This window comes from Lathyrus oleraceus, chromosome 1 (assembly GCF_024323335.1).
Source record: "Lathyrus oleraceus cultivar Zhongwan6 chromosome 1, CAAS_Psat_ZW6_1.0, whole genome shotgun sequence".
NCBI lineage: Eukaryota > Viridiplantae > Streptophyta > Magnoliopsida > Fabales > Fabaceae > Lathyrus > Lathyrus oleraceus.
In genome coordinates this window covers 8,021,858-8,041,090 of record NC_066579.1, presented here as the reverse complement: position 1 = coordinate 8,041,090, position 19,233 = coordinate 8,021,858, and the positions used below count along the sequence as shown (strand labels likewise).

Genomic DNA, 19,233 nt, shown 5'->3' with positions numbered 1-19,233 from the left:
CTAAAATATCTTTTGCAATTGCTTGGAGTGTTGGATATTTGATGCCATTTAACTTCCACCATAATAGAATATCAAAATCAGGACTTCGCGGTAAAACTTCCTCTTCCAAATAATGATCCAATTATGTTTTAACAAATGAAGTTCTAGCTTTTTTTTTCTTCTGAACATATGCATCATAATCATCTAAACCATCATTAGCCACACGACTAGATTCCAACATTGGTGAGTCACCACAATTTTCTTGGTTCAACTTCAATTGATAATCAGCAATTAAGTCATAACATAGTTGTTGAATCCTCTTAACTTGCTCAAAAGAGTCTTGTTCATACAATTTTTCATAATAGTATTCAAGTAACTCTATTTGGTATCTAGGATCCAAAACACTAGCAATTCCCATTATATCATGGGTGACACTCCAATATTTATCAAATTTTTGTAACATCTTGTTAGCCATTTCTTTGATCAATAAATTGGAAGAGTTAATCCAATCAGATATTGCCAATTTAATCTTACAAATCTCAGGAAAAAACATGTTGGCAGTGGGATACTTAGTGCCAGAAATGATTTCAGTGATTTTGTTGAATAACTTTAATCTTTCACAAACATCTCTTGCAAATTTTCATTGTGAACTAGTTGGAACACAAGTGTATCGAGTGTCACGTAGCCTTAACCGACTAAATACATCCTCATACAAAATAGCAATGTCAAGCATTTTATAAGTGGAATTCCATCTAGTTAAACAATCTAAACTTAAAGATTTAGTGCAAGAAATTCGCAATTGTTTAGCTGTCTCCTCAAATTTTTCTTTTCTTTTAGGAGTTGCAGTCCAATAAGCTACACTATCCCGAATCTTTTCTATTCCATCTTTCACTACTTCTAAACCATCCTTTACTATCAAATTTAACATGTGTGCGCAACAACGCATATGAAGTAAATATCCATCCCTCAACAAAGTACTTAAATGCAACTTCTCCTTAATTTTGTCTATCACAGCATCATTCGTGCTACAATTATCTAAAGTGATAGTTGACAATTTTGTATTGATATTCCAGTCCATTAAACACTTAACTAAAGCAGCACAAAGTCTATCACTTGAATGAGGAGCAGGAATATAAATGAACCTAACACATAATAAAATTCAAAATATGAAATAAATAAAGCTAACATATTATATTTATGCTTAAAGTAGACATAAAAAATTGTAATTACCTCAAGATGCAACTCTGCAAATTCCAAGCTCCATCAATATAATGTGCAATAACAACCATATACCTTTTTTTTTTATTACTTGAAGTCCACATGTCTGAAGTAATCGCCACTCTTGCTTGAAGACTATCTAATAACTTTGAAGTTATTGTCTTCTCAAACTCGTACATTTTAAATATCTCCTTCCTAATAGTATTTCTACAAGGAACATGAAACAATGGTTGTAGAGAAGCAACAAATCGTCGAAAACCAATATGATCTACAATTGAAAGTGGATACTCATGCATAATTATTGCACATGCAAGCTCTTTCCTTGATTTTTCAGCATTATAAGTACCAACTCCTAATTCTTGCTTTCCTTGCAAGCTCTTTGGCATTATATATGTTTGTCCTTTTGTAGTCTTATTCTCATGAATTTTGCGATGAATGCATGTCTCCATATGTTGAAGCAAGTGTTTCGTTCCATTGCTCGATTTTCCACCAAGAAATTTCTTGCAATATTTACATTGAGCCTTATCCTCGCCACTAACTTTCACCTTAATAAAATGATCCCAAGCCTTACTCCTAATTTTTCCTTTCTTTTTTTTTCTGCCAATTCCTCTATATTATCACATGTATCCATTTTATCAATTGTCTCATCATTAGGTATTTCAACTGTTTCCTTCGATGGTGTCAGGCCATTAAGCGAAGAGTTGAAACTTTCTTCCATACCAGGAGCTAGTTGGTGTGCACTATCTTGTGAAATAAGTGGGTCAACGTTACCAACATTTTCCATGTTTATCTCATGTTGAATTGTTCAAATTACAAAACCAATTAAATACAATGTATATCAACACTAACTAATTAAACAAATCATCTACGATATTAAACTACAAATTAAGCTTTTAGTTAAATAAAACCAATAATTAAACAAATAATTTACAGTAGAGAATGTCATACATATGACCTTGCATTACAGTATGAATAATTTTGTTGAACTACACTTCATATTGAAAATCCATACATATATTTCTAATTCATATTTAAGCTTTTAAACACTATATTAAGAAAATCAAGAAGAACATATTGCTTACAACAATCAAATTCTTCTACAACCACAATAAAGATTTAAGATTTAGAATTAAAAATAAGAAAATAAGAAGAATAAAACTTACAGTAAAAATAATATTGATGAAGATTTCAAGATCGTGAATTGGAGATGTGAAACGTGAAAAGAAAACCTCAATGATTCTGAATTTCTGATAGTGAGATTTTTGGAATAATGGAACAGACAAAACATAATTAAGTCATTAAAATTGTTTTTGGAATTTTAAAAGACCTTTATTTTGTATAACTAACCATAAATGTAATGAGAAAGTGGAAAGGTTAAAAATATAATATATGAGTTTTTAAAAATAAATATGATTTTCTTAAATAATAATAATATCAATAATAATAATAATATCAATAATAATAATAATAATAATAATAATAATAATAATAATAATAATAATAAACGGGGCGGGTTCGGGGACGGGTTCGGGGTGGGTACTACACTCCCCATTACCCGCCCCGTCCCCATATGTTAAAATCGGGGAAAACCCAAACCCAGTCAAAGCGGGTTTTCCCCGTCAAATTCGGGGCGGGTACCTGCGGGTATGAGTTATATTGTCATGTCTACACACACCAGAAAAATTGTATTCAAATACATTTATAAACGGTATCAAAACAAAAATAACATATATACATTGAAATAATATTTATTTTATTCTATTGTGGAAATTATATTAAACAGTAAAAATTAAATAATTTACTTAAATTTTGAATAATGAAAATTATTCAATTTTTTTAAAGTATGTGAACAAATGCGTGTGTTATTTTCAAAATAAAGTATACTAACGGTGTGAATACGAGAAAAATGTATGAAAGAATAAAAAATATGTATACTTTAAAATTTTGATAAATGTTTCTTAAATTTCTATTTAAAAAAAAATCAAAAGTAGTTTTAAAGATGTATAATTGATTTTAATGTGTTTAATTATTTTTTAAAATATATTTGACTAGATCTCATAAAAAAAAGAATTTTACTATTGATTCTAACTAGATTTTAAAAGAATGTAAATAAAAAGAGTGACTTTAAAAGAAAAATGCTATTTTTGTTTGCTTCAAATATTTTTTTATAGTTTACTTGTATTCATGCATTCATAAAGTCAATTAGTAAAATACTTGTATCGACGCACGGAGATTTATTTGTTCCATGTATTTGTTTTTAATATATAATAAAAATGAAATGAAAGAAAGACAATTGTTTAATCAAAAGAATTTATTATTTTTAAAAGAGATAATATGTTTGTGTCTATAATTTTTTTCGTATATAAAAATATTCTAAACATCAGTATATTTTTCTCTAATTAAATATTTTTTTTATTTTGACATTATTTATAGAATATCCGAATCAATGTCAAACTTGTTTATATATATAAATTTTAATTTAAAATTCTTTTTTCTGGAGGTCTAGTTAAATCTATTTAAAAAAATAATAAACACATTAAAACCAATTATACACCTTTAAAATTATTTTTAATTTTTTTAAAATAGAAATTAAAAATACACCTATCAAAATTTTAAGGTATACAGATTTAATTTTTATTTTGGTATAAAATATACATATTTTTAATCATTCATTAATTTTTAATTTATTATAATTTTTTTATAAAAATTCTAAATCTTAAAGTTAGTTTGATTTTTTTTAGTACTTTTGTAAATTAAATAATTATTAGAATCTATAGTAAAATTCTTTTTTTAGGAGATCTAGTCAAATCTATTTTAAAAAATAATTAAACACATTAAAATCAATTATACATCTTTAAAACTACTTTTTATTTTTTTTAAATAGAAATTTAAGAAACATTTATCATAATTTTAAAGTATATATATATATATATATATATATATATATATATATATATATATATATATATATATATATATATATATATATATATATATTGTATAAATAATATTATTTTACATTTAATATATTAAATAAAATTGTTAATATGATTAAGATGCAACCTTCCCATGGGCATATTTATATATACATATAAATTAAAATATGTATATATCAAAATTAAATAACACAGTGAGAAATTTAATAACATGACACATCCAATAACTCTTAACCACATATTCGTATAATTCACCGTTGGATTTAATATCAATCGAAATTACTTGACATGTCAACGGTACATTAAAACTGAAGTCTTACAAAATTTCATGAAAATCATTAATTTTTATAATTCTCTTTAATATATCAAATAATTTTTTATTGATGTGAAATTTTATAAGCATAATCTTTGTAATAGTAGCTTTTAATTCAATGATATATTCTATTATATAGACATAGGAAGAAGAATTATCGAATTTGCTATATTATTAAATTTGACATCTTAGTATTATCTGATTCTAATATATATATATATATATATATATATATATATATTCAAGGTACAATCTCACAGTATACATATATAAATAGACATATAGCATATACTATTTTATTTGTACAAAGATGGGCAATACAAAGATCTCTGCTCTCACAATGTTATTCTTACTAGCTTTCTTCACCTTTGCGTCAGGTTCGAAATTAATGTGTTAATTAACTTAAATGTCTATTTTTCATGTTGTAATAATTAACTTCAAACATTTTTACAGTTCAAATATTTTACCTTTTACAAGTGTATTTATTGTGTGTGCAGATATGTGTATGAAATCAGAAGGAAAGGGGTTTGGTGAAATGAAGACTTGTAAGATTGATAAAGAATGTGAATCTTACTGTGTGACTGGAAATGGAGTATGTGATCTGGGATGGTGTTGGTGTTTTCGTCCACCATCTTCTGTCAACAGTATTCCTATTAGAATAGTCCCAAATTGAAAATTAAGAAATTGAATAGAGATGAAATTATCTTATCTAGATCAAAGTTATATGTAAAATAAATATCAATAAAAAATAGAAATATATATTTTATTACAAATTTTTATTTTATAAATTTTTTTGTATGTTTTATAATAGAAAAATGTTATTCTTACGCTATATTCTACATCTACATTGTATTTTACTGTTCACCAATACTGTAAACAGAAAAATATTATAATAATAAATTATTTTTAAAAAAATATAAAAAATTATTATTATTTTTTATTTTTTTATTATCTGGACATTTTATTAACCAATTTTATAAAAAAATTTAACGAATTTTGTAATTTGTATTAACCAATTTGATGGTTATTCAAAATCATTTTTTTAATGTCTTTGACGTTTATTAATCAATTGCATAGTTTCATTAACCAACCTTTTACTTTGGTTTATCACTAAAACTTATTTTTAATATCTAAAAGTTTATTAATCAATTTCGTCACTTTATTAACCAACTTTTTACATTTAATTAACCAATTTTTTTTACTATTTTAAGTCACCGTTCACGTGTACTGTTCATAGACATTGTTTATATGTATTGTTCATGTTATGTTCACATACTGTTTGTAAATATATTATTTTATTTTAAAAATATATTATTCATCGTATAAATACGGTGAATAGTATATACGGTGTAAATATTTGATGTAGAAAATGATTTAAGAATATCAATGTTATTTATAATATATTGGTTTAAATTCATTTTTTGTCTCCTATTCTAAATTTCAGTTTATTGGTCCTTTCAATTTTAGTATTCTTAGAATTTTTATTGTGACCTTCCACTTTTGTATATGCGATATGAATGATTAGAAAAATAAAATAAAACAATAATGTTAATAAATATATGGCATTAGTAACTAAAAATAAATAAAAATAAAAATAACGTTAGCTAATATTTATAATATTAGGTAATGATAATATAAAAACTCTCCTATTTAAAATATTAATTCATTAATAATTATTTTTTATTTATTATTTTATTGCATAATTAAATAATTTTTCAATTATGTATTTTAATTTATTAATGAAACTACCAATCCATTTTCAATCCAATGTGTTCTAAAAGTTTAAATCCATATGCTTCATTGCACCGTGTAATTGAAATGAATTCAACATTATTAGTCAAACTTCATAATCAAAATCTGGTTTTAAAAAAGATAAAAGAAAATATAAAAACACTATTTCTCCGGCTACAAGATATTGATAAAGTTCATGATGTGAAAGTAGAACCTTGAAAATATTGTATCTCCTAAGTATATCCCTCACCTTTTGACCTTCCTTCTTATCCTCATATTTCTCACCTTCATGTTGAATTGTAATTCTTTGTGTCGAAGCAGGTTGCTCGACAGAAGTAAGGAAGTGTCGAACCCCCTAGTGTGTTGAGTTGTGTTAGTGTGTCGAAGCATGTTGCTTCACACAGGATTTCGACTTAGATTTATTTTAGTAGTGTTAACTATTTTGGACTTGTATAGTTTTGGACTTTGTCTTGAGGTCCAAGTTAACATAAATCTATAAATAGAGGGAGTAACCCTTATTCTTGTAATGAAGTGAATAGAGTATTCATAGCATTTGTAATTCACAGTATTTTGCAATTGTAAAGTGAATAAAAAGTTTTCCACAGTTTGTGGACAGAGAAAAACTCTGTAGAATTTTAATTTTTCTTCTCCTTCATCATTCTTTACTTTGTTTCTTTCTCCGTTGTTCTTCTTTTTTATTGTTGTTGTGTGGATGATAACAAGCAGATAAAAGTTGTGTTCTGTTATCAAGATCTTTGGGATCTTGTGAATGAAGGAGTAAAATCGCTTATAGAAGACGCGACAGATCAAGAAAAGGTTGCACATAAAGAATTGAAGAAGAAAGATTATAAAACTATCTTTATAATCCATTAATGTGTTGATGCAGATAACTTTGAAAATGTTAGTGATGCAGAGCCAGCAAAAGAAGTATGAGAAATTTTGGAGAAATCCTTTGGAGGCACGGAGAAGGTGAAAGAGGTGAGGTTCCAAACTTACAAAAGAATGTATGAATTGCTTCAGGTGGAAGACAATGGAAGCATAACTGATTTCTTCACCAAGGTTACGAAACTGGTGAATCAAATCAAGACATGTGGAGAAGTGTTAACATCAAGATATGTTGTTGGAAAGATCTTGAAGTCGTTGGCTCCAAAGTTCGACCACGTGGTAGTAGTCATAGAAGAGTTGAAAGATTTGTCAAAACTGACAAAGGAAGAGCTTCGAGGGACGCTTGAATCTCATGAAAAAAGAATGATTGAAAGAGCTGCAGGAAAATCGAAGAGTGATATGGCTTTGCAGGCTCAATCAGCAAAAGAAAGGAAAGACAAAGGTAGCTGGAATGACAACAAAGGCAGAAGAGGTTACAACAATTCGACTGGTCGAAATCAGCAAGAAGAAAACTGGTTGAATCAGAGAAAACCCTGGAACCAAGGCAACCAAAGAGATGGTGTTGCAGGTAGAGGAAGAGGTGGTGGTCAAAATCCAGACAAGAGTCACATTCAGTGTTACAATTGTCAAAGGTATGGTCACTATTCTAGTGATTGTCTAGAAAAGCAGAAGAATCAAGAAACTTATGCAAAGCTGGCGAAACATGAAGAAGAAGAGACGTTGTCGATGGTTATAATAAGAGATGGAGAGAGATTCAAGGACCAATGGTACTTGGACTCAGGATTCTCATCACACATGTCTGGAAGAAAAGATTGGTTTGTCAACATAAATCCCTCAATGAAGAACATGGTGAAATTTTCAAATGACAACACTCTAGCAGCTGAAGGTGTTGGTGATATTCTGATTATGAGGAAAGATGGCAAGAGGTCAGTAATTTCAAATGTATTATACATACCAGGCATGAAGAATAATTTGCTCAGCATAGGACAATTAGTCGAAAAGAACTACAAGGTGTCGATCAAAGACAAGATGATGAGAGTTCTCGACTCAAATGGAAGGTTGATGTTGAAGGCTCCAATGTCTCATAATTGAACCTTCAAGATTGAACTAAATGTGGTAGAGCATGAGTGCCTTGCAACAAAAATCAACAGAGATGAATGGATGTGGCATTATAGACTTGGCCATCTCAAATTCAAAGACATCAGAGATTTGAAGAGAAGAAATATGGTTTAAGGATTACCAGAAATTGACATTCCAAATGAAGTATGTGAAGAATGTGTGTAGGCAAAACTGCATAAGAACATCTTCAGTAAGGATGTAGGAAGCAGGTCGAAGGAAATTCTTGAAGTCATATACTCTAATGTATGTGGCCCTCTCCAAGTGGATTCGATTGGAGGTAACAAATACTTTGTTACATTCATAGATGATTTTAGTCGAAAACTGTAGTCTTACCTGATCAAGAAGAAGAGTGAAGTGATAGAGGTATTTTCCAAGTTTAAATCTATGGTCGAAAGACGGAGCGGTCGAAAGGTCAAGATTTTGAGAACTGATGGTGGTGGAGAATATGTGTTGAAAGACTTCGACGCATTATGTGTGAAAGAAGGGATTGTGCATGAGGTGGTGCCACCCTACACTCCACAACAGAATGGAGTCGTAGAAAGGAAGAATAGAACCATCATGAATATGGTTATCAGTATGTTGAAAGGCAAGCATCTACCCAAAGAATTACGGGAGAAGTTGTGTCGACTGTGACGTATATTCTGAATAGATGTCTGACGAAGAAGCTAGAAGGAATCACACCAAAAGAACGTTGGTATGGTGTCAAACCTAGCTTGAGTCATCTGAGGGTGTTTGGATCTATAGCATATATGCATGTGTCAGATCAGTTAAGAAGAAAACTTGATGACAAGTCAAGTCAGATGATCCTGATAGGATATCATTTGACTGGAGGATACAAGTTGTTTGACCCAGTGAATAAGCAAGTGGTGATCAGCAGAGACGTGATCATAGATGATCTTAAGGAGTGGGATTGGACTGAGAATCTCAAGAAAGATTCAGTGAGAATCTTTTATGATGAACCAGCTAGTAAAGTCGAAAGAGAAGTTCGACAGGAAGAAGTCAGAGGTGAAACATGCCCAAGCAGACCTCAGAGAACAAGACACATGCTTGCAAGGTTGCAAGAATTTGTGATTACATCAGATGATATGGTCAATGAAGAAGGTGAGTTGGTACATTATGCTTTCTACGCAAATGTTGAACCAGTCAATGCAACTGAGGCTTTGAAGGATTCGAAGTGGATGAAAGCAATGGACGAAGAACTGAAGTCAATCGAAGTCAACAACACCTTGTCACTTGTGGAATTTCCCCAATATAAGAAGGCAATCAATGTGAAATGGGTATACAAGGTGAAGTTGAATCCCACAGGAGAAGTGACTCGACATAAGGCGAGACTTATGGCAAAAGGATTTCTTCATAAAGAAGGAATCGACTTCGATGAAGTTTTTGCACATGTTGCTAGGACAAAATAATCAGGTTGGTTGTTGGTCTAGCAAACATGACCAACTGGCAGATGTGTCAGATGAACGTGAAATATGCATTCTTACATGGCCCCTTAGAAGAAGAAGTTTATGTTGCATAACCAGCTGCGCTTGTGAAACAAGGCAAAGAAAGAAAGGTGTACAGGCTACATAAAGCCCTGTACGGACTTAAACAAGCTCCAAGATCTTGGAACAAGAAGATAGATGGCTTTCTAAGGGAGAAGGAATTTATGAAGTGAAAATATGAACATGAATTATATGTAAGAAGAAGCAAGAGTGAATTGCTTATACTATGTCTCTATGTCGATGACCTGTTGATAACAGGTAGCTGCAAGAAGAAGATCGAAGGCTTCAAAGGTGATCTCAACAAGGAATTTAAAATGTTAGATCTGGGTGACATTTCATATTTCCTTGGCATTGAATTCTACAAGAGTGGTAGAGGTTTGATGATGCATCAAAGAAGGTATGCAGGTGAAATACTCAAGAGATTTGAGATGCAAGATTGCAACCCAACTTCGAATCCAGTTGAGCCCAGATTACAACTGTCAAAAGATTCAGATGAAGATGATGTCGACCCAAACCAATATAGAAGACTTATTGGGTCACTTCGATACCTTTATCACGCAAGGCTTGACTTAGCATACAGTGTAGGTATGGTGAGTAGATTCATGCAAAAGCCAAAGGTATCACATCTAGCAGCGGCGAAAAGGATATTAAAGTATCTGAAAAGAACTCTTGACTATGGAATTTTGTTTCCTATAGCTGATGAAGGAAAATAATGCAAATTAGTGGGATACACCGACTCAAGTTGGTGTAGTGATGCTGAGGATTGAAAATCCATAGCTGGTTATGTGTTTATGCTAGGTGGTGTACTAGTTGCTTGGAGTTCGAGAAAAGAGCCAGTAGTGGCATTATCTTCGCGCGAAGCAGAATACATAACTACTTCTCTTTGTGCATGTCAAGCAACATGGATGGTGAATCTGGTCGAAGATATAACAGTGAAGAGTCATGGAGCAATTACCATGAAGATCGACAACATGTCAGCTATCAATCTGACGAAGAATCCGATAGCACATGGTAGAAGCAAGCACATCGAAATGACGTTCCATTATCTTCGAGAGTGGCTAACAAATAGGAAGATGAATGTGGAAAACTACAGAACTGAGAATTAGATTGCAGACATCATGACAAAGGGAGTGCAGGTCGAAGTGTTTAGAAGACTAAGAGCTATGATGAACGTAGATAGCTTAAACACAATGAATTAGGGGGTGTGTTGAATTATAATTCCTTGTGTCGAAACAGGTTGCTCGACAAAAGCAAGAAAGTGTCGAACCACATGATGTGTTAAGTTGCGTTAGTGTGTCGAAGTGTCGAAGCATGTTGCTTCACACAAGATTTCGACTTAGGCCTATTTTAGTAGTGTTAGCTATTTTGGGCTTGTATAGTTTTGGGCTTTGGCTTGAGGTACAAGTTAAACTAAATCTATAAATAGAGGGAGTAACCCTTATTCTTATAATGAAGTGAATAGAGTATTCATAACATTTGTAATTCACAGTATTTTACAGTTGTAAAGTGAATTAGAAGTTTTCAACAGTTTGAGGGCAGAGAGAAACTCTGCAGAATTTTAATTCTTCTTCTCTTTCATCGTTCTTTACTTTCTTTCTTTCTCTATTGTTCTTATTTTTTTATTGTTGTTATGTGGGTGATAACAATCTTGTTCATCAAGATTGCAGACATCATGACGAAGGGAGTGCAGGTCGAAGTGTTCAGAAGACTAAGAGCTATGATGAATGTAGATAGCTTAAACACAATGAATTAGGCGGTGTGTTAAATTGTAATTCCTTGTGTCGAATCAGGTTACTCGACAAAAGCAAGGAAGTGTCGAACCACATAATGTGTTGAGTTGTGTTAGTGTGTCGAAGTGTCGAAGTATGTTGCTTCACATAAGATTTCGACTTAGGCCTATTTTAGTAGTGTTAGCTATTTTGGGCTTGTATAGTTTTGGGTTTTGCCTTGAGGTCCAAGTTAAACTAAATCTATAAATAGAGGGAGCAACCCTTATTCTTATAATAAAATGAATATAGTATTTATAACATTTGTAATTCACAGTATTTTGCAGTTGCAAAGTGAATAAGAAGTTTTCAACAGTTTGTGGGCAGAGAGAAACTCTGCAGAATTTTAATTCTTCTTCTCTTTCATCGTTCTTTACTTTATTTCTCTATTGTTCTTCTTTTTTATTGTTGTTGTGTGGGTGATAACAATATTGTTCATCAAGATTGATTGAAATTCTTCATAGATTGGGATTTCCAACACTTCAAACTTCAAAAACCACACAAAATTCCATGTTTGCATCCAATAACAACAACAATGAATTAACACAAGAAGTGCATTTGATGTCGTTATTTTTTAATGTAATCATACTAACGACGATGTTTTATTCTAGAGGAATTTTCACATCGTCAAGTCCGTCACCTTCCATATTTCAATCGAATCGAACATAAATAATCGAAAGAGATAAACATGAGTTGATATCATAGAGTGAAGAGGGAAATTGTATCAATATTCAAATCTATGGGTGGATAACACCCGCTAGTCCGCCTGAAAAATCGGCATCACAAAATTAGATTTGGCCGTGTAACAACGGATGAATGGGTTCAACAACTACAAAACTCGATTCTATACGGATTAATGCGGGCGAGTTCGGTTTGTGGAAAAATGTATGTCGGTATCCGAAACCGCCCGGAAAAAATAGAAGCAATAGTAAGTTGAAGGTTCTATCATGGATGTTAATGGTTGTTTCATATTCCATACATTTAATTTTCACACAACAAAAAATTAAAGAGAGCAAGTAAAGAACTACATAGAAGTAAAGTGATTGGTTGGCTTCACTAGGATTAATGTCGTGGAGGATTGTGAGACATTGGATTTAATATACAAGGATTGAGAATTTAAGTGACTGAGTTTCAATATGTTGTGTTTCTTAAAGCAACACGTGACATGCCTGTTGCACATGATATAGTAAAGCTTTTCTTTTTAAATAATATAACATATTCATGTCTTCTTCTTCTTCGGTATACTTAAATGGAGTTCTTTTTCTTTTTTTCAACATAGTAGAAATTTTTCTCACATTAATTTATTCATCATCTTCTCATTTTTTATGCAACAACAAAATTAGATCTGAACATGAAACCCGTTAAAATTCGCCCAAATAACCCGCAGACTTGCCAAACTGAAACCGTTGAAATTGACTTTATGCAAGGGATGTATGTGGGTTGGGTTGGATCGAGTTTGACATAACCCGTTACCCAATCCGTTCAAACTTCAATGAGTTGAGTTCTTCGTCCAACCCGCATTGTCATTTTCAAAACTAAAATTTTATCGAATTTATGCATATGATGTGCATGCCCAAAATTCTATCAGAATAAGAACGCATGCATAGGATGGTTAGGCAGGATGTTAAATAAGAATTTGGCAGTCACTTAAAAAAATATCTACATATAAACTTAAGCTGAAACATTTATTTATATATATAATAAATTGAAACATTTTATACACATAAAAATCAAATTGAATAATTTATATATATATATATATATATATATATATATATATATATATATATATATATATATATATATATATATATATATATATCTTAGAAAAAATTAGAACAAAGAAATTTATATATACTAGCATTAACACTATATTAACAGTATGTATGTATTAGAAAAAATTAGAACAAAAATTTGTATATACACATGCAAAACTAACACTAACAGTATGTATATATTAGAAAAATTTAGAACAAAAATTTTATATATACACATGCAAAACTAACACTAACAGTATGAATATATTAGAAAAAATTAGAACAAAAAATTTAATAAACACATACAAAACTAACACTAACAGTATGCATATATTAAAAAAAATTAGAACAAAAAATTTAATATACACATATAAAACTAACACTGACAGTATGTATATTTTAAAAAAAATTATAAGATATTGTTTATATATAAACACATGGTACCAACATACATATATTTAAAAAACTTAGAACGGAGAGTTTATATATATAAAACAAACAAGCATAACTAGTAACAAAAGTTTGAACATTGAAGTAGAAAATAGAAGCTTACCGAAAGGCAAATGGTTTACGGTGGTGCAACCTGTAGTGTATTGTTATTGTTGTGCTCAGTGGTGGATTGAAGGTGTTGGTCGTTTGGTTTCCGTCAAAGACGAAACGAACGGACGAAGTACGTGTTGGATTTGTTTTGTATGTGTAGGGTGAGGTTCGGTCAGAGGGTGTGGTTTTCGGCGAGCAAAATGAGGGCGGAAGAAAGGGTGGTTTATGGAGGAACTTTGAAGTGCGTTGATTTTCTGAAGTTATGGAGGAAGTTCTCAAGTGTATTGATGAATGAAGAGATGGAGTAGGTTGTTGTGTGAGGAGAAAGTTACATGATGGATTTTTTGTTGTTGAAGTTTTCCATCCATCCTTATGAGTTCAATAGTGTGGTTGTTCACTAAGCATGTGTTATGTGTTGGTTAAAATAAAGGTATTGTTGTATGTAATGATGTGAATTGTATATCATGAAGAAGAATATGGAGGGGGTTTTCTTGAGATGAGTTAAAGGTAATGTTGATGGTGAGTATCAGTTTATGAAGAAAGTGTTGGGAGAAGGGATGAGAAAGTGAAGTGTGATGATGAATGATGATGATGGAGCAGAGAATGAGAGAGTATAAAAAGTCAGAAAAAGAGAGATAAAAAAATATCTAAGAGAGAGACCACGTGGGAAGGAAGGAAAAGAGGAGAAAAATATCTAAACACATGTCATATGTCAACTTTATGATGGTTCAAAATTAATCTACTTTTAAAAAATAAAATAATAACAAGTGTCAAAAGGTGATTGGTTGTCTAATTTTATTTAAAAAATAAAGTAATTCTTTTATCTTCAAAAGTTAAATTAAAAATAAATAACCACAAATTAAAATTGATTTGAAAATACAAATAATTCTAAATAAATCTTCCGATTATTTTTTACAAAAGAATAAAAACAATCAGACAAAAATTGAATAAAGTTTGGGTGCAAAAATACTCGAAAAAAAAGGAATGCATTAAAACGATCATCGTGAAATAAACTTCTTTGAAAATACAGGTTTTGATCGATTTTTGAAATAAAAATTGACCGGTTAAATGGCTCAGGCGGATAAATTTGAGATTGAAAAAGTAGTCGAAAAATTAAAACTAGCAGCAAAGTTAAACCACGCGAATCGTAGATTAAGAAAACTGACGTGTTCAAGCTCAAATTTGAAATTTCTCGTCCGCTAATTCGATGTACAGTTGAGAAACGGTGCGAACGATCTGTCTGTAGATCCGGAAAATTATTTTGTGTGACATTTTAAGGGTTATATAAAACAAAATACATGTTGTGACAAGTATACAAATGCAAACGTCTTGTAAATGAACTGAATTGTTGACTGAATAAACTAGAATGGACAATCAGATGCAAATTAATCGTCCTTGGATCATTTACTGCTGATTCTCAAACACAAACAAATCCCTATAAAGATTTAGACGATGACAACACTCTTGATTATCATCTTTTGAACCTCTGAAACAATATGCAACAGAATGAATGATGTACTGAGATTTGAGAAATCAAATCTTTTGATTTCTCAATCAACAAATGACTGAATGAATGTCATCAAGACTAGATAAAGTTCCAGAATTCTTGACTTTTCATCTAAATCCTGATGAATGCTTTTAACTGATGAAATGGTGCGACAAAATGGATTGATTCATGTTATGTTGATGCGAGTGAAAAAACGCAGGGTAAAATTTAGGGTATGACAGCTGCCCCTGTTTAAACATCTTTAACTAGAGGATATGAAGAACTCTTCTTCAAATCATCATGGTGAAAGATAGTTTAAATACTAATATACCCAAAATTTTCCCTCTTATGTAGAAGAATGATATGGTTATGGTTATGACCGAATGCAGTCGAATTTAAGAAATACTCTTGATTTTTTAATCAATAGATAATGATGCAAATGAGTGCAACGAGATTTAAGAAACACTCTTGATTTCCTAATTATCGGGTGATATGAATGCAATGAATGTTAATAAGTACTCTTGACTCCTTAAAAATGAACGCAAATGAGTTAAGAAATGCTCTTGATTTCTCAATCATGAGATGACAAATGATATGTATGCTAAGAAGTACTCTTGACTCCTTGGAGATGAATGAATTAAGAAATACTCTTGATCTCTTAATCATCATATGGATGAATGAAAATGTAGATGAATTAAGAAATACTCTTGATTTCTTAATCATCGGATGATAAATGATATGAGAAATGCTCTTGATTTCTCAAATGTTGTGCAGGTTAAGAAGTACTCTCGACTTCTTAAATATGAAATGTATATGATTTAAGAAATAATCTTGACTTCTTAATCATGAGAATGCAGATAAATTAAGAAATACTCTTGATTTCTTAATCATCGGATGATAAATGATATGAGAAATGCTCTTGATTTCTCGGATGCTATGCAGGTTAAGAAGTACTTTTGACTTCTTAAATATGAAATGATATGAGTTAAGAAATACTCTTGATTTCTTAATCATGAATATAAATGAATTGAGAAATGTGCTCGATTTCTCAGATGATATGCAAATGAATTAAGAAATACTCTTGATTCCCTAATCATGAATGTAAATGAATTGAGAAATACTCTTGATTTCTCAGATGATATGCAAATGAATTAAGAAATACTCTTGATTCCCTAATCATGAATGTAAATGAATTGAGAAATACTCTTGATTTCTCAGATGATATGCAAATGAATTAAAAAATACTCTTGATTCCCTAATCATGAATGTAAATGAATTGAGAAATGCTCTTGATTTCTCAGATGATATGCAAATGAATTAAGGAATACTCTTAATTCCTTAATCATGAATGTAAATGAATTGAGAAATACTCTTAATTTCTCAGATGATATGAAGATGAGTTAAGAAATACTCTTGATTCCTTAATCATGAATGTAAATGTACTGAGAAATGCTCTTGATTTCTTAGATGACATGCAAATGACTAGGGATTAGAGACTCATGTCCAGTTGCTCTTGACTGACGGTAGACATTCCTGGGAGAACAAATGATCATATTCAGTTGCTCTTGGCTAAAGATGTCATATTCAACAACTCTTGGATGAACTATTGCATTCAACTGCTCTTGGTTGAAGCAAAACTGCATAAAATAAAATAGTGTTCAGCTACTCTTGACTGAAACCACTGCATTCAACTGCTCTTGGTTGAAGCAAACTGTCGGAAAATAAAATAGTAGTCAGCTGCTCTTGGCTGAAACTAATGCATTCAACTGCTCTTGGTTGATGCAAATTGCTGGGAAATAAACAAAATACTTCCTTTGGGGAATAACCGCATGTTCAGCTGCTCTTGGCTGACAGAAGACTCTTTTGGGGAATGAGAAGATCTCGTAGATTTGTTAGGGATGAAAGGTTAATGTTATCCAAAAGGCTTAGCATTAGTATCAATTATCAAACTGAATGATCCAATCCAATGCTTCTTCAGAGAGTAGATCAGTAAGGGCAACTTGCGCTGTTAGGGATTAACTAAAGTAATCTGTTTGGGGACACAAGATATTCTCTGGGAAATAAATGCACAGGAGACTCACTGGAGATATACTGAGAAACATTCAATAGATCTTGTCTATCACAAAACTCTTATCCATTAGACTCACTGGGGAGATTGCTAACTTATGAAGAGGTGTCCATCTTAGGCAACTACTTCAAACAGACTTGATGAAGATAATGTTGTTGGGGATACCTTTCTCAAGGAATCATACTACTATAAACCTCGCCTGGGGAGTTCATGAAATTTTGTTGGAGAAAATACAATGTTGGAGAAACTCTGTGGGGAGATATCTATTGGGGAAACCAAGCAAAAATTCCGTTGACACTAGAGTTCTAATAGGTGAATAACAATCACCTTGCTGGGGAAGAAAATTGCATTGAGAATCAACACTAACAATGATCAAATTCTGAAAGTACTTACGGAAGAAAATAATTGTTCTACTCTTGAGAACACCCCTTGAATCTTGGTTTGTTGAGGATTACACTGAACTTCCTTGAGAGGTTGTTGAATCCGGCTGAGGTTTATAAATGATTTGTTTTGTACATGATATGTAAAATGAATGTGAATGCATGAATGTATTAGTTTATGCATTTTGTGGTTATCGAGCTCTGATTCCCCGATAGCACTGGCTTTTAACAGTTTTGACACCGTGAAGATGGTTTGCAAAACTTTGATTTCTACTTTTCCGCCTGGAGGGCTTTAGTTGGGAACTCTTGTATTTGGAAGAATAGAGAACTCTGACTTGCTTAGACCATGGTGATCGTTGAGATGTTTCACATCTTGTGAACTTATCATGCCCCTATTTATTGGGCCTTTGAAAAACAAATTGACAGTTGCTTTCCAAAATCTTACCATAAGATGGCTTGCCCCAACATTCTAAATCCTACAGCAGAATTCCCCTGAGTGCCTGAATTTTGGAATGGAGAGCTTCATTGTACTATGGATGTGGCTTGCCCCAGCATGAGCCTCAGAGAGACCTATTGCGTCTCGAAGTGATTGCCCCAGAATCGCTGAATCTTGAAACGACTTGCACCAAGCTGACTGCTCCTTGGAGGAATTTCCATTATGCTAATTTGTGATTTGCAAATAAAATTGTTCATTCAAAAAATGGTAATTTTAATGCATTGCTTAGGCAAATTTTGAAATCAATCATTATTGAAATGAATGGTAATATATAGTGAACAGATCACTGGTTTATTCAAAGTGCGACAGACAACGGGATATGATACCAATACAGATGATTTAGCAAATATCTAGGAGTCAAGTTAACGCAACCTTGCTGAGTATGCTTTCAAAAGAAATCTTGCTTCAATTAGGTCTTTTGAGGGTTGTAATGTGGTCTGGTTCACGGTTATGAACAAAAGGATATGAGGCTCAAAATTTAATTTTAACCCACCCCTTCTTCATGATGATCTCCAATCTTACATTCAGTTAATTTGACAAACGCATTCAACTTCCAAAAGAGTTTGAAAGTGTGAAATTGCTGGCTTAAGAATCAATTATGATCATTCATTTGAGGTTGCAGTCACTTGTCTTTGGTAATCACAAAAATTTATTTATGTTTAGGAATTTTGGGTGACCCTTTGGTTCTTGATTTGATGGTCACATGTTTTTATTCTTTCCCTTTTTTTCTTCTTTTCCCTAAATTTTGCGTGGAATGGTTCTTTTGAACTCTCAGTCCACCGGGATGCCCTAATTTTTTCCTAAGTCACCTTTTTGGTGTTCGACTTAGCAGGCTCTTTGTCTTTTTTTTCTTTTTCAACTGATTATGACTACCATGTCATTGGTTTATTGAGGAATAACCACAATATCTTTCGATTTTTATGTTTGATTCGACACTTCTTGATGTGTGAAGAAAAGCATGTGGTTACACGTCTTTAGGTGTTTGGAATGATTCTTTTGAACTTTGAATGCATAGCCGAATTAACTGAAAACTACTCTGCACAGGGTTCAAAATAAAGGGTTTTTTCATTTAGAA

The 19,233-nt window shown here is 31.6% G+C and overlaps 1 long non-coding RNA gene across 1 annotated transcript; it reads left to right on the top strand.

The window, feature by feature from the left end:
- The first annotated feature begins 4,691 nt into the window (after positions 1–4,691).
- Positions 4,692–5,219, top strand: LOC127115346 (uncharacterized). The gene is made up of 2 exons (XR_007800699.1): positions 4,692–4,823; positions 4,944–5,219. It is a non-coding gene; the product is annotated as an uncharacterized LOC127115346 (long non-coding RNA).
- Positions 5,220–19,233: the final 14,014 nt, after the last annotated feature.